The 13387-nt window shown below is 37.9% G+C and overlaps 3 non-coding genes across 3 annotated transcripts; all 3 read left to right on the top strand.

Moving 5' to 3' along the window:
* The first annotated feature begins 1045 nt into the window (after window positions 1-1045).
* On the top strand, window positions 1046-1117 carry Trnat-ugu (transfer RNA threonine (anticodon UGU)). Its single transcript has one exon. It is a non-coding gene; the product is annotated as a tRNA-Thr (tRNA).
* A 428-nt stretch (window positions 1118-1545) lies between these two features.
* Trnat-ugu (transfer RNA threonine (anticodon UGU)) lies at window positions 1546-1617 on the top strand. The gene has a single exon. It is a non-coding gene; the product is annotated as a tRNA-Thr (tRNA).
* Window positions 1618-11289: 9672 nt separating this feature from the next.
* Window positions 11290-11361, top strand: Trnat-cgu (transfer RNA threonine (anticodon CGU)). Its single transcript has one exon. It is a non-coding gene; the product is annotated as a tRNA-Thr (tRNA).
* The last annotated feature ends 2026 nt before the right edge of the window (window positions 11362-13387 follow it).

The following is a 13387-nucleotide window of genomic DNA, read 5'->3' as shown; positions in this document are numbered from 1 at the left end:
GAGATGTAAAATGTTATCCGTCATGAAAGCCGTCTGCTGATCGACAGTTAAAAGTGTAAATATGTCATTCCAGTTCACCTGGTAGACCATACCAACTAAATGTTCATAATTGAAATTTCCATAGTCACTATAAGATATGTCCTCCTCTTCCTCCCGCAAAGCAAAATCGTAGGCGAGATAAATCAGATCATGCTTAGAGAAACATGGAACAGAAATCTGATCATACAATGATATCTTCAAAGAATTATTGACAAAGCACAAATCTAAGAGTGTATTGATGGTTGACGTGAAATGTATGGGGTTTGTAAGATTGGTGACGAATAGGCCAAATGTCAACATAGCATCAGTCAGAGTTGAGTTTATAAGTATGTTTGAGTTAAAGTCCCCAGTGATAATAACATTAGTATAACCCAGTGTTACGTACTCGTGTACAACCTGAAGCCCATGTAAGTCAATCGTGTCATTCGGAAGGTAGATACAACCAACTATAACTTTCTCACTATAGTTTAACAAACACGTTTTCCATCTGGTCCCCGAATTAAGACTTTAAACGAATTCCAGCTTTCAGGTTTCTTCTGACATAAATGGCAACACCACCTCCGCGACTTCCCACTGTCAGATCTGAACACAGTATATCCATTTAAGTTGACAAGACTGTCAGCTTTGGAAGGACTAAGCCACTTTTCCTTAAAAACGATTGAAGTTTGGTTGGGCGAAACTTAATCAAAGATTTTTGTACTTGTATTTTGGGAGCATAGTTTTGAGATTGGACCAGAAGAGCAGAAGATCCAGGTGGTTGGAAATCTATTCTAAGTTCTGCAAACAAATGTTCTGCCATAGCCAATTAAAGTAAATCAAAGTTTTGGGTTATATGCTGTTTTAATTGAACATTAATGTTATCAATCTTAGATTGTCTTTTCACTTCTTCACTTAAAATTGTTCTACATCAAAATCATCGATAGATGTAGTGCAGATAACAAATAAAATGTTAATTTATAGGAAGGTTTTCTCGAACTGGAAATGTTAATGTATCAACATTTGTAAAGCCTCTTTAGCTCAGTGGCAGAGCACTGGTCTTGTAAACCAGGGGTCGTGAGTTCAATCCTCACAGGAGGCAGACAGAAAGCAATAACCAAATTATTTTAAAACTTATTTTAAATTAAAAAATTATGTCAATAATATTGTTATGAAATCTTATATAAAGTAATTCTGGGATGTAGAATTGTTGAAAATCAAAGCAACTCACCTGAATTCGCCAACCATTTTTTCGGAAATTGAAAATCCATCATCATTACCACGAAAACCTCACAAAGTTCATGTGGGTAATCTTTTATTTGTGGAAATGTTTGTTTATTGTCTGTAAAGAATGAAAAGAAAATTATTTTGTAGTAATTCATTATCTCTGACTATCTATAGAAGCTTTGTTGTACATCTTTCAACATCTACTGATAACTTGGAAAACCCAGTTCAAATTTCTCTTTTTTTGTTAAACATCTCACAGTTGACACATTGACTCATAGCTGTTTCATACTCAAAGTTTTGAAGGCCTCTTTAGCTCAGTGGCAGAGCACTGGTCTTGTAAACCAGGGGTCGTGAGTTCAATCCTCACAGGAGGCAGATAGAAAGTTGAATTTTTTAGAAAAAAATTTTTGAACTGAAGTTTCTTTGCATTAAGGGAAGTAAAATATGAAGGACAATTGAACTAGAAATATAATTTTTATCCCCATAATTAAAGGGATAAGGAAAGAACTATAGAGCTTAATATTATACTACGAGTTTTAACAACTAAATCGATAATGGATGCGAGAGTGAAAAGAAGATTGGATCAGGTCATGTCATTGCGGGGTAATTTAGGTGAAGATAAGAAACATAGGATGGATACCTAAGACGACACTCAAGGTTAAATGCGAAACACTGTTGCCAGGGGCACTATGGTTGTGGCACGAATGTATTTAAGCTAATTTATGTAATATTGGGCTTCTAAAATGAGGATCCAGGGACTGAGTTCTGCTTCCGGCTGATTGATCATAACAAGGTTCTGCAGTCAAAAATCTGTCAATTTTAAAAAGATATAAACATTTAATAAGAAGGCCAGACCTAGCGGATGCAAAATAGGGAATGATATCAGGCCTCGATATGGCAACCTTTTCCTACTGGGTAGGTTTGTAGACCGTTTTGGAGTATAATAAGCAGATTGATGCTTTCTTTGGGCGTGGCACAATCCGCATTATGTAAATGCTGGTCAATAGCGGAATTCAGAAGGAGCTGATGACCAAGCTGTCTGAGAGACAAATTCCTTTTTACAATTCTACCGGGAGGTATATCTTAATCTCGAATAGTGCTCAATGTTCCATATCTGGACTTTTGGAATATGAGCTACGACTGGAAAAATGTTGGTCGACTAGGTATATGACACACAGTCGGATAGAATGGAAAAAAACTAGTAAAAAATATGCCATTTGAGAATGGATGAAGATAACTCTTTGAAATTTGAAATGGTCAAAGCTGAGGTGTTATCGAGGCCATGGTCAAAGTTTCCTAGGTTGTCCGGGCACCTCTTAACAGGGCTCTAAAGTTGGTCATCTCGGCATTTCGAATAATTGGTCGGGCCGCCAAATCCGTTTTTAACATTTCATATTCTCACAACCAGTTGAAATATTGTATACCTCAAACCGACTTTTTGAAGGGAAAATTTTTTGAAAATCGTTCCACAAATAAAGTTTTAGGAGCCCAAAAATGATCCGCAATGCCGAGGTGATAAGCTTTAGCGCCCAGATGGCAAACGCCCGGACCACCGAGGGCCTTCAAACATTGCGTATAATCTCAATATTACCTACTCTCTTACCATATCAAATGGCATATTTGTTATACCCACCACCATAGAATGGGGGTATACTATTCTAGTCATTCCGTTCGGAACACCTCGAAATATTAATCTAGGGCCCCATAAAGTATATGAATATTCTTGATCGTCTCGACATTCTGAGACCAACTAGCCATGTCCGTCCATCCGTTTGTCGAAATAACGAATGGGGTCGAACGTGTAGAGCTAGCCGCTTGAAATTTTGCACAAATACCTAATACTGATGTAGGTCATTGGAGACTGCAAATGGGCCATATCGGTTCAGATTTGGATATAGCTCCCATATAAACCGATCATCCGATTTGATTTCTTGAGCACCTAGAAGCCGCAGTTTTTGTCCGATTTGGCTGAAATTTTGCACATAGTTTGATTATATGACTTCCAACAACTGTGCCAAGTACGGTCTAAATCGATCAAGAATCTGATATAGCTCCAATACAAACCGATCTACCGATTTGGCTGAAATTTTACATGCGGTATTCTGTTGCGACTTCCAACAACTGTGTCAATTACGGTTCATAAACTGATATAGCTTCCATATAAGCCGATCTCCCGATTTGACTTCTTGAGCCCTTACAAGCTGCAATTTTTGTTCGATTTGGCTGAAATTTTGCAAGTAGTGTTCTGCTTTGATTTTCAACAACTGTGCCAAGTACTGTCTAAATCGGTCTATAATCTGACATAGCCCCCATATAAACCGATCTCCCGATTTGACTTCTTGAGCCCTTACAAGCCGCAATTTTTGTGCGATTTGACTGAAATATTGCATGTGGTGTTCCGTTATAACTTCCAATAACTGTATTGAGCTCGGTCCAAATCGGTCTTTAACCTGATATAGCTCCCATATAATCCGATCTCTTGATTTGAGTTTTTGAACCCGTGGAAGCCTCAATTTTTGTCCGATTTGGCTGAAATTTTGCATGTAGTGTTTTTTTATGACTTCCAACAACTGTGCCGAGTACGGTCCAAATTGGTCTATAACCTGGTATAGCTCCCATATAAACCGATCTCCCGATTTGACTTCCAAAGCATTTGCAAGTCGCAATTTGTGTCCAATTTGGCTGGAAATTTTGCATGTAGTGTTTTACTATGACTCCCAACAACTGTGTTGTGTACGGTTCAAATCGCTCGATAACCTGGTGTTGCTCCCATATAAACCGATCGTCCGATTTGACTTCTTGCGGCCCCTACAAGTCGCAATATTTGTCCGATTTGGCAAAAATTTCGCACGTGGTGTTCTGTTATGACTTTCAACAACTGTGTTGTGTACGGTTCAAATCGCTCGATAACCTGGTGTTGCTCCCATATAAACCGATCGTCCGATTTGACTTCTTGAGCCTTTGCAAGCCGCAATTTTTGTCCAATTTTTGCATATAGTGTTTTGTTGTGATTTTCAATAAGTGTGCCAAGTACAGTTTTAATCAGTCTATAACCTGATATAGCTCCCACATAAATCGATCTCCCGATTTGACTTCTTGACCTCCCTGGAAGCCGCAATTTGGCTGAAATTTTGCACATAGTGTTCTCTAATGACTTTCAACAACTGTGTTGTGTACGGTCCAAATCGGTCGATAACCTGGTATAGTTCCCATATAAACCGATCTCCCGATTTGACTTCTCGAGTCCAATTGTTGTCGGATTTGGCTGAAATCTTGCATGTGATGTTCTGTTATGACTTTCAACATATGTTCCAAGTACGGTCCAAGTCGGTCTATAACTTGATATAGCTCCCATATAAACCGGTCTCTCTATTATCTTTGTTCGGTTCCTTGATGCTTTAATTTTTGCCGGTTTGACAGAAGTTTGGTATGTAGAATAAAATTATGCCCTTCAAGTAAATTTAGTTTGTATAAACATTTAGCAGACTCCATGGTGGTGGGTTCCCAAGATTCGGCCCGGCCGAAGTTAGCACGCTTTACTTGTTTTTATATATCCAATGGACGATTTATCCTTTCCCAGCCAACTGACTCCATTTGGTGAATGAAACAAGTTTCCCATTTCTTAAACATATGGGTTGATTGCTTATAAAAGTTGTTTGTTTTCCTGTTTGAAAGACAGTTTCGCCCCCATAATAGCTCTTTTCTTAACAGCAAAAACTCTGTGTTCCAAAGATCAAACTTCTGTTAATTACCATTCCCCAAAATGGTTACTTCAACCCTTTTGCCCTTTCATCGCCCTCAAAAAGGTTGATCTCAAACATTTATCAAGAAAATTGCTCACCAATTATGATTATCATTTCACGTCAACACATGCTGGTTTAAAGGTTTAAAGGGTTTCCTTTGAAGGAGTAGTTCAAATGATAACGGAAATTCTTTGTGGAAAGTGTAAACAAAACTATTTTCTAGCCATTTCAATCACCTTGAAGTGAGATCATAGAGTTCACAAAGAAAATTATCCGCTAATGATAATTCTTCCTGCTCAAAAAAAGGGTAGAATAATCAAAAATATGTCAGTGTATAAACTTCCTCATCTAACATATGGCGAATCATGTGAGTCTGGGTTGGGAGTTTTTCCAAAAATATGCCTCAACGTCTGACACTGAACGATAAACTGGATTCCTAATCGATGAAATGAATGTGGGCCTTTTTTTGTTATGGGTGGACAATTAAAAAACAATAAAAAGGTCTATATTTTATGGTATATTAAACACTCAGGGAAAGGAGTGCTGAATAAATGACAGTAGTAGTGGTGGTGGTGGTCAGCAAATAACCCTTCTCCCACCACCATACTCACACGAGGACATACTCTTCTTGTCTATCATATAACCCCTGGGTAAACATGCATGTTTACCCTTTATCTAAACCCATTTGACCCCGCACAACACCATTTGTCTCAAGTGTGTATTTTTTATTGTTGTTGGTAAATGTGGCAAAATGCTTGGAGAGTGAAGTGTGTATGTGTGTATGTGTCTCTATGTTGTATTCTCATTTAAATTGATTATAAACAAATTATGGTAGCCTAAGAGGTCGGTCCTTCAACCCAGCAAACACAGCGATTATTTGTTTTCTGTCATGCGGACAAGCACTATGTCCACAAAGGGTTTTTGCTTTCATTAAAGCCTCCCATTCACCATTGCTTGTTCAACTGGCGCCATGTGAAATATGAACTTTTTTTTCGTTCCCTAGATGTTTGTTCCTTTGCAAAGGGTTGTTCTTTTTGTGTTTCATGATATTCGAAAAGGGTCTGTTGGCCGTGTGGCACGCAAACACTTCATAAACATTTTTATTGATGGCCAATTAAAGGGTTAGAAATGGTTGAATTGAGTTTCACAGCAAATAATGGAAATGTCATTAATTTGTCAGAAAATTATATTTGAAAAACAGCATGAAATGTAGGCATGTTGTTGATTTGAAGGATGGGATTGCTGAAGGTAGAAAAGGATTGGAGATATGAAATGGGGAAAACTGCAAGGATAGCAGTAATGGCTTCGTGTAAGTCTTACTTTTTACATTGAGAACAAAGTTGGGCCGGGTATAAGACATAGTCACTTTGGTCTTAGAATTTTAAATGGTTTTAAATGTTGATGAAGGTGCATGAAGTATCAGAAATCGCGATCTACCATGCCAGTCAAAGTGTTTGGAAAACAGCAAACACTTGCCTAACTTTTATAAGTTCTTTGGAATTCTCTGAATATTGATTGAAAAATCATGAAAAGATTTTAAAGATCAATATTAACAAGTAAAAACGCGCTAAGTTCGGCTGGCCCGAATCTTGGGAACCCACCACCATAGATTCTGCTTAAATATGGTATCTATATATGGTTATACACCGATTTGGACTGTTGTTGAGTGTCATAACCGAACACCATGTTCAAAATTTCCGTCAAATCGGATAAAATTTGAGGCTCCCGGGGCTCAAGAAGTCAAATCGGGATATCGGTTTATATGGAAACTATATCAGGTTCTTGACCTATTTGAACCGTACTTGGCACAGTTTTTGGAAGTCATAACAAAAGACTTTGTGCAAAATTTCAGACAAATCGGATGAAAATTGAGGCTTTCAGGGGCTCAAGAAATCAAATCGGGAGATCGGTTTATACGGGAGTTCTATCAGGTTCTTGACCGATTTGGACCGTACTTGGCACAGTTGTTGAGTGTCATGAAAGAACACCATGTTCAAATTTTCAGCCAAATCGGATGAAAATTGAGGCTTTCAGGGGCTCAAGGACTCAAATCGGGATGTCGGTTTATATGGGAGCTATATCAGGTTCTTGACCGATTTGGACCGTACTTATCACAGCTGTTGGAAGTCATAACGGAACACTATGTGCAAAATTTCAGTCAAATCGGAAGAAAATTTTGGCCTCCAAAGGCTCAAGAAGTCAAAGCGCTAGATCGGTTGGTAGGGGAGCTATATCAGGTTCTTTACCGATTTGAATCGTACTTGGCACAGTTGTTGGAAGTCATAACAGAACTTTACGTGCAAAATTCCAGACAAATCGGATGAAAATTGAGGCTACCAGGGGTTCAAGAAACCCAATCGGGAGATCGGTTTGTACGGGAGCTATATCAGGTTCGTGACCGATTTGAACTGTACTTGGCACAGTTGTTGGAAGTCATAACAGAACTTTACGTGCAAAATTTCAGACAAATCGGATGAAAATTGAGGCTACCAGGGGTTCAAGAAACCCAATCGGGAGATCGGTTTATACGGGAGCTATATCAGGTTCGTGACCGATTTGAACTGTACTTGGCACAGTTCTTGGAAGTCGTAACAGAACACTACTTGCAAAATTTCAGCCAAATCGAATAAAAATTGCAGCTTGTATGGGCTCAAGAAGTCAAATCGGGAGATCGGTTTATATGGGAGCTATATGAGGTTCTTGGCCGATTTGGACCGTACTTGGCACAGTTGTTGGAAGTCATATAATCAAACTATGTGCAGAATTTCAGCCAAATCGGAAAACAAGTGCGGCCTCCAGGAGCTTCAGAAGTCAAATCGGGAGATCGGTTAATATGGGTGCTATATCAGGTTCTTGACCGATTTGGACCATACTTGGCACAGTTGTTGGAAGTCATATAATCACACGTTGTGCAAAATTTCAGCCAAATTGGGGATTCCAATGGCTCCAGAAGTCAAATTGGGAGATTGGTTAATATGGCGGCAATATCCAAATCTGAACCGATGTGGCCTATTTGCAATCCCCAATGACCTGCATCAATATTAAGTATCAGTGCAAAATTTCAAGCGGGTAGCTTTACGCGTTTGAACGCTATCGTGTTTTTTTAACAGACGGACGGTCGGACATGGCTAGATTGACTCAGAATGTCGAGACAATCAAGAATATATATACGCTTTATGGGGTCTTAGACGGATACTTTGAGGTGTTAAAAGCGGAATGACTAGATTAGCATACCCCCATCCTGGTGGTGGGTATAAAAAGAGCAGACCAACAGCCTTAAAAAATGATTTTAACAAAAATATTAAAATTTTTTTCTTTTTTTTCTCTTTATTTTTTTTCAAACACAATTTCTCTGATTTTTTTGCCAGATTGTTTTCTCCAACATACCTCCTCAAAAAGCACGAAATAAAAATTTAATTTATTAAATTGAACCAACCAATTTTTTATTAAAAGCCATTCGAATCATAAAACAATGCAAGCCATAACATGCTTCACAAGAAGTTAAAATGGACCATAAAAAATGGTGGCAAATTTATGCCACTGTTGAAATAAAAGGGGACACACAACAAGCACACGCAACCACTTTAGAGAGTTGAGGCACACTCCCTTTACACATCCCAACCCAACGCCCCACAACCACATTGCAAATAAACACATATGCTAATATGGCCAAGCAAGGATGGCTGACTGGGCTAATCTTTGCATATGAGCATGTCTGCAGACATACATCTAAGCACAACCCCAGTCAAATAACAGATATGGTAGTATAGACGAACTCGATATGCCCCACACAACTGGTGGCGCAAACAACATCATTATGATGAAGAGAAGAAAGACACAGTGGGGGAAAAGGCAATTATTCGGAAAACAAAATTAAAAAAAACCCATGATATTTTTTCTAAAAACCATATTTTTATGAAAGTTTAAACAAATAAAATTTTTTGGTTGTGTTTGAATGAGATGGGACCTCGATATTCACCGATGGCTCCTAGATGGAGTCAGGGGCTGGAGTGGGGGTCTACTCCGACGCACTCAATATCGGTATGTCTCTGAAACTGCCGCACGAGTGTACGGTCTTTCAGGTAGCGGTTTGTGTCCTTATAATAGCCGCAGAGAAATTTTGGTAAATGATTTACCGCCCTCAAAACTCAGGATTTATGCGGACAGTATGGTGGCGCTTAAGGGTTTGGGCTAGAGGACGGTGAGCTTGAAAAATATTAAGAAACTTTTCTAAATTTCAAGAAACTTTTCTAAATTTCAAGAAATTTTTCTAAATTTCAAGAAATTTTTCTAAATTTCAAGCAATCTTTCTAAATTTCAAGAATTTTTTCTGAATTTCAAGAAATTTCTCTAAATTTCAAGAAATTTTTTTTTAATTTCAAGAAATTTTTCTAAATTTCAAGAAGTTTTTCTAAATTTCAAGAATTTTTTTTTAAATTTCAAGAAATTTTTCTAAATTTCAAGAATTTTTTCTAAATTTCAAGAAATTTTTCTAAATTTCAAGATATTCCATATTCCCAATTTAAAGAAATTTCTTTAAAATTCAAGTTTTTTTCATCCCACTGTGCCCTGTTCACATCTTACACTTGAATTTTGCTTTATTCATACACATGAATTTCAAAAAATTTTCCTAAATTTCAAGAAATTTTCCTAAATTTCAAGAAATTGTTCTAAATTTCAAGAAATTTTTCTAAATTTCAAGAAATTTTTCTAAATTTCAAGAAATTTTTCTAAATTTCAAGAAATGTTTCTACATTTCAAGAATTTATTTTTTAAATTTCAAGAAATTTTTCTAAAATTTAAGGAATTTGTCTAAATTTCATGAAATTTTTCTAAATTTCAAGAGATTCCATATTCCCAATTTAAAGAAATTTCTCTAAAATTCAAGCTTTTTTTTATCCCACTGTGCTCTGTTCACATCTTACACTTGAACTTTGCTTTATTCATACACATGAATTTCAAGAAATTTTTCTAAATTTCAAGATATATTTCTAAATTTCAAGAAATTTTTCTAAATTTCAAGAAATTTTTCTAAATTTCAAGAAATTTTTCTAAATTTCAAGAAATGTTTCTAAATTTCAAGAAATATTTCTACATTTCAAGATTTTTTTTTTAATTTCAAGAAATTTTACTAAAATTTAAGGAATTTGTCTAAATTTCATGAAATTTTTCTAAATTTCAATTTATTCCATATTCCCAATTTAAAGAAATTTATCTAAAATTCAAGTTTATTTTTTTTTATCCCACTGTGCCCTGTTCACATCTTACACTTGAACTTTGCTTTATTCATACACATGAATGAGTACATAAAAGGGGTGGTCCTATGGTTCCATATGTAATCATCTGCACATATTAAAAAAAACCCTAAGAGATGTGAGATGTGGTTGCTTATGTGTGTTTGTGCGATATTCTACATCTGAGACGACTCCGTGGCATGCGTGTCTGCTGCCATTACTTATTTCACCAACTCATTCATATGTTAAAAAGATTCCCCCTTTTTCGTTGGCCTTCTTTTTTTGCGTTGCGTTGTGTTTTTTAGGGGTTTTGATTATGTCTCGTGCATAAATAAAAAACAGCCTCCAGTTGAATGTTTCTTCCTTTTTTTTCGATGTTTTGCGCCATCATGGCATCTTACAGAAAAAGGGAAATTTCATTTTTTACTCGGTGATGTCTTACACACATCACACACACGACACACTCAAACTCTATGTAATACTACGAAGGATGAGAAATATATGAGGGTGGAGTAATAGGTTGGGGACGTTTTGTATTGTATATCGCTAAATCAGAGCAACCAAATCTGATTAAATTTATAACGGCCTTAAAAGAAGTTTCAACTGAGAACTAGGAACCTTTTTGGATGTGTTCCGTCATCCAAACTTGGAATTTTCCATCCTCTGGACTATGACCTTGGAATTGTATCTTAGTGTTATATACTGTGTATATCGCAAATCACGATTAATCGATTATTATTATCTGTTATCGCATGATTTCGATAACTATCCAAGTCAATTTTGCACTAAAATTCTATTCAGAACATTTGACTTGCAATGGATAGAAAGGACTAAAATAAATCGCAGCAATTATTGTCGTCTTAATTAGACTGGGGTTTCAAAATGGAAGTTTGGCATGCTCTCATTCATTTTTTTAGCTTTCCCAAGATAAATTTAACAGAGAATGGGCAATATCTTATCAATTGAAAAATAGATGTTACTGATATCATGAGCGTTTAATTTCTATACTTGAAAAAGTTAAAATGTGTAGAAACAAATATTTAAAAATATTCTTTCCATAGAAATTCATGGCCTCTTTAGCTCAGTGGTAGAGCACTGGTCTCGTAAACCAGGGGTCGTGAGTTCAAACCTCACAGGAGGCATTTTTGTACCCGCCACCATAAGATGGTTTTAATCTTTCACACAGTACGCTCGAGAGTATCTTGTATGCGATGGGGAGGAGAATTATTCCTCTGTAGTTGGCGTATTTCGTCTTGTCTCCTTTTTTGTGCACGGGGGATAGTATACTGAAGTTCCAATCATCGGGTATGCGTTCTTCTAGCCAGATTGCGCAGATAAGCTGATGCATACGCCTTATCAGCGTGTCGCCTCCGGTCTTAAATAGTTCAGCGAGTAACCCGTTCGCTCCTGCTGCCTTGTTGTTCTTTAGTTGGGCCACTGCTACTTGGACCTCGTTCTGACTAGGAGGAAAACATTCTATACCATCATCATTGATTGGTTCTGCGGTATCCTCTTCGCCGCCAACGTCGGACACTAGCAGTTGGGTAAAATGTTTTTTCCATATCCTCAGCATGCTATCTGTGTCAGTTACCAGATTTCCTTCATTGTCTCTGCAGGAGGATGTGCCTGTACCAAAGCCATCGGTTTGATGTTTAATTCTTTGGTAGAATTTCCGGACTTCATTCTGACTCCTATAAATCTCAATTCGCGGAATAGACGTTTCTCCTCTCTCCTCTTCTCACGATACCTCTCCTTAATCTGGCGCGTTGCTACTGATTGCAGGGTTGCTTTATATGCCACATTCTTGGCTTCAGTAGCATCTCGACACTCTTGGTCGTACCATGGGTATCTTGGAGGAGGCTTCCGGTACCCAAGTACGGATTGCGCAGCATTGGAGTGGGCAATGGTTTGCCATTGCGCCATTATATCATCGGAACAAGGAATGCTTTCATCAAGCAGTTGGGTCAATCGAGTGGAGTGTGCCATTGTCATCTGTTGTGTTTACAGCTTTTCAATGTCCAGCTTCCATGCAGTGTCAGATCGTACTTTCCTCGCCATGTTCAAACGGGTGCAAACCTTTGCTGCAGCAAGTTAATGATCCGAATCTATATTCGCTCCACGCATCGATCGTACACGCTGGGTGAATGCCTTCCATCTACCACAAAAGGATAGGATAGGATGACACCAATGTGGTTTTGGGAATATTTTTGTGTTGCAATCTGGTGCTACTAACTACCATGTTTTTATCATTTTATATATCAGCCTCAACCTATTACTGGACGTTATCTCGTGGGGGCTAAACTTTCCGACTGTTGGACCAAATATGTCTTCCATCCCTATCTTAGCATTAAAATCTCCCAGAACGATTTTAATATCATGGGCAGGACAGCGGTCGTATTCTCTCTCTAGGCGCTCGTAGAAAATATCCTTGGTCTGCTCGACCTTGCTTTTCGTCGGGGCATGGGCACAAATAAGACTCGTCATTCTGAGTCAATCTAACCATGTCCGTCCGTCCGTCTGTCGAAATCACGATAGCTGCCGAACGCCTAAAGTTAGCAGCTTGAAATTTTGCACTGCTACTTCTTATTGATGTAGGTCATTGAGGACTGCAAATGGGTCACATCGGCCCAGATTTGGATAAAGCTCCCATATAAGCCGATCTTCTTGAGCCCCTGGAAACCGCAATTTTTGAAATTTTGCATTTAGTGTTCGGTTATGACTTCCACAACTTTGCCAAGTACGGTTCAAATCGGTCTTTAACCTGATATAGCTCCCATATAAACCGATTTCCCTATATGATTTCTTGAGCCCTTTCAAGCCGCAATTTTGCATTTAGTGTTCTGTTATGACTCCCAACAACTGTGCCAAGTACGGCTCAAATCGGTCAAAACCCTGATATAGGCCCCATATAAACCGATCTCCCGATACGACTTCTTGAGCCCTTTCATGCCGCAATTTTTGTCCGATTTGGCTAAATATGGCTGTTATGACTTCCAACAAATGTGCCAAATACGGCCCAAATCGGTCAAGAAGCTGATATAGCTTCCATATAAATCGATCTCCCGATTTGACTTCTTGAGCCCCTGGAAGGCGCAATTTTTTGCAATTTTGCACATAGTGTTGTCCAATGATTTTCATTAACTGTGCCAAGTACGGTTCAAATCGGTC

Source organism: Stomoxys calcitrans, chromosome 5, assembly GCF_963082655.1.
Source record: "Stomoxys calcitrans chromosome 5, idStoCalc2.1, whole genome shotgun sequence".
NCBI classification, from domain to species: Eukaryota; Metazoa; Arthropoda; class Insecta; order Diptera; family Muscidae; genus Stomoxys; species Stomoxys calcitrans.
This window is presented reverse-complemented; position numbering and strand designations above follow the sequence as displayed.